This window comes from Budorcas taxicolor, chromosome 25 (assembly GCF_023091745.1).
Source record: "Budorcas taxicolor isolate Tak-1 chromosome 25, Takin1.1, whole genome shotgun sequence".
NCBI classification, from domain to species: domain Eukaryota; kingdom Metazoa; phylum Chordata; class Mammalia; order Artiodactyla; family Bovidae; genus Budorcas; species Budorcas taxicolor.
In genome coordinates this window covers 27,297,580-27,301,090 of record NC_068934.1, presented here as the reverse complement: position 1 = coordinate 27,301,090, position 3,511 = coordinate 27,297,580, and the positions used below count along the sequence as shown (strand labels likewise).

The window sequence follows — 3,511 nt, the reverse complement described above, 5'->3', positions numbered from 1 at the left end:
TTTGACAATTTATCTTTCTGTATATGTTCATCTTAATGGCAACATCTTGTGCATATGTGGTGTGTGAAGGTCCAGCTGTATGGTCTGGTTTGGAATTATGTAAATGACTATAACTGGATTGGGGTCTATAAGAAGATCCAGAAACCTTAAAAAAAATTGTTTTACCCTGACCAGCTTTTATTTGTTCTCACCATTTAATAGCATCTCTTATTAATATAGTAAATATCATCATATAACTGATACTTGCTGTACTACTAACTTTATATATCACAATGATTTGGAATAATGTATATTAACTTTAGTCTCATTGATTTTATTGTAAAATATTTCAACCTTTCAGAAAAAAATACAAAACAACATGAGAAATACCTGTGTATACATCACCCAACTTTCACATTATAGACATAACTGATATTCCCTTAATTGTTTTTTCTAATCTTAATTCCCTCATTTGTTTCACTGTAAAACACCTTTAATGATGCATTGTTGATAATTGTACATTCATGTCATCTTTCCTACAACTTTATACATCTATAAAAGTTGTAAATATTAGCTATTGAAGCATTTAAAGATCATTAAATATTGTACTTTACAGATCATTTTTAGCAAGTCACCTTTTTCACTTGACATTATGGTTTTGTAATTCATTGATAAGTTTTGTTCTACTTCATTGATTCAGACTACTGTTAAGTTTTTCCCTTTAGGGATATAATGTGAAATACTCACTTTCCAGTTGATAAAAAGCTAGCAGTTTTCTTTTGTTGTTTTGTTGCTAAGTCATATGTGACTCTTTTGTAACCCCATGGATGGGGGGTAGCCCACCAGTCTCCTCTGTCCCTGGGATTCTCCAGGCAAGAACACTGGAGTGGGTTGCCATGTCCTTCTCCAGTGCATGAAAGTGAAGAGTGAAAGTGAAGTTGCTCAGTCGTGTCTGACTCTTAGTGACCCCATGGACTGCAGACTACCAGGCTCCTCCACCCATGGGATTTTCCAGGCAAGAGTATTGGAGTGGGTCTCCATTGCCTTCTCCTGCTACAAAGATAGCACTGAACAAAATAGACAAAATCTATGCCCTTATGGAACTTAGATTCAAATGCACCTGAGCATATCAATGTGTGTGTATGTGTTGTGAGAAAACACACTAAGTAAACAAATAAGTGACTAATATTTCACAGAGGCGTAGGTGCTGTGTATTCAGGAAAGGGCACCTGCTTTTCTATTTGAGGATGTGCCCCATATGGCAACAAACAAAAATGTATGCAAAATGGTTTACTTCCAATACATCACTGTTATAGTGAACTCAGCTTAAACGCAGAGTAATTTCTCTTTGCTACACATCATGATCTCTGGGGAAAGCACAATGAAAACCTAAGACTTCTAAGTGTTAATCAGGTCCCTAGGATTTACCATTCACAATAACCCTTGGGTCATATTATCAGCGGCTCCCTGGGCACCAGCAGATGCTATTTCCACCCCGCTGGACTGGAGAGGACACTCTGGCAGAGCCACCATCAGAAATCATGACCTGTAACTCATGTCACCTTAGAGCCTGGTGTACTGAGGTCTGTGCTCTGACTCAGTCCAAATGCACTCAAAACAGAAACAATAGCAAAGAAGAAAAATCTCTGTTCTGGGATGTTCATCTCTAAAATTCATCAGAGCCATTTGCTCTTCCTTGAGAATAAGGAAGCAGAGGTAGCAAGTCCCAACACTGAAGTCTCCATACAGAAGGGTGAGTTTTATCTGCCCTGTTACCCATCTTCCAAACCTCATCTGTGGAAGCCAAGGATCCTTAAAATGACAGCTTTCTCTCTGCTGAGATAACTACTGATCATTGGGTAAGTCTGGTAAACTGTCAGAGCAGAAGTGGAAAAGAGAGGCTGTTGTCATGAGTCCATGGGTTACTGAATTTTATCCCTGTAGAACTTGCCCGATAGTGTTTTTGATACACTTCTTTAAAAATTTCCTCAGCCTTTATACAGAGGAGAAAACAAAGGTACACAGAAGGGTGGGTGGGAGTTTCTTCTCAAATTCTGGGACTGTCTCAATAGACTGGGATTGAGTGGAGAGAGCGGGGTACTCATTTTAACGTTACCCTCTGTCCTGTTCCCACAGGTATGTCCTAGGGAAGAATGGCCCCAGGGAATGAATCTTCAGTGACCGAGTTTATCCTGCTGGGTTTAACACAGCAGCCAGAACTCCAGCTGCCTCTCTTTTTCATTTTCTTAGCAATTCATGTGGTCACTGTGGCGGGGAACGTTGGCTTGATTATTCTTGTTGGTCTGAACCCTCACCTGCACACTCCCATGTACTACTTTCTCGTCAACCTTTCCTTCACTGATCTCTGCCACTCCTCTGTCATTACCCCTAAAATGCTGATGAGTTTTGTAAGCCAGAACATCATCCCTTATGCAGAGTGCATGACTCAGCTCTGCTTCTTCTCCTTCTTTGTTATTGATGAGTGCTTTATTTTGACGTCAATGGCCTATGACAGATATGTGGCCATCTGTAAGCCCCTCCTGTACAAGGTCTCCATGTCCCATCAGGTCTGCCTCATGCTGACGGTGGGTGTATATGCGATGGGGCTTGTGGGTGCCATGGCCAATACGGGGTGCATGCTGCGACTCTCCTTCTGTGATGGAAACATCATCAATCACTACATGTGTGACATTCCTCCTCTCCTCCAGCTCTCCTGCACGAGCACCTCCATCAGTGAGCTGGAGATTTTCATTGTGGTGGGTGTCAATGTCATAGTGCCCAGTATCACCATTTCCATTTCTTACACCTTGATCCTCTTGAACATCTTTCGCATCCGTTCTGCAGAGGGCAGGTCCAAAGCCTTCAGTACCTGCAGCTCCCACATAATTGTGGTATCTCTTTTCTTTGGATCATCTGCATTCATGTATCTTAAGCCTTTTCCTGCTCGGTCTCTGGATGAAGATAAAGTGTCCACAATTTTTTACACCATTGTGGGGCCAATGGTGAATCCTTTCATCTACAGTTTGAGGAACAAAGATGTCCAAATTGCATTGAGAAAGACCTTGAAGAAAAGAGTATTCTGAACTAAAATTTTGTTACTTATTGATGCCACATCTTAGTATGGATACACAGTGTATAAAGACATGGAGAACATAGAAATTAAAGTAGAAATGTAAGTGATTTAAATCATAGCATATATTAATATTATATAAATCACTTCATAAGAAAAAATACTGTATGGAAAAGGAGGATCAACCCATCATCCTTTCATAGAAAATAGGAGAAGTAGTCATTGTGTCACTGTTCAGCTTATTTTCAGAGACTATAAGGTTTTAAATCGAGAAAGTTGAATGATAATGTATCAAGGAATGGTAAGATTGTCAGGTTTTTCATGGGAAGTAGGGAAGGAGAGGGTAAGGAGAATAGAGAGAGTAGCATTGATATATATACACTACTGTGTGTAAAATAGATGGCTAGTGGGAAGCTGCTGTGTAGCACAGGGAGCTCAGCGTGATGTTCTGTGATGACCTAA

General features: G+C 40.2%; 1 pseudogene; it reads left to right on the top strand.

Annotated features, from left to right (window-relative positions):
* The first annotated feature begins 2,117 nt into the window (after positions 1-2,117).
* LOC128068542 (olfactory receptor 147-like) lies at positions 2,118-3,062 on the top strand (annotated as a pseudogene).
* The last annotated feature ends 449 nt before the right edge of the window (positions 3,063-3,511 follow it).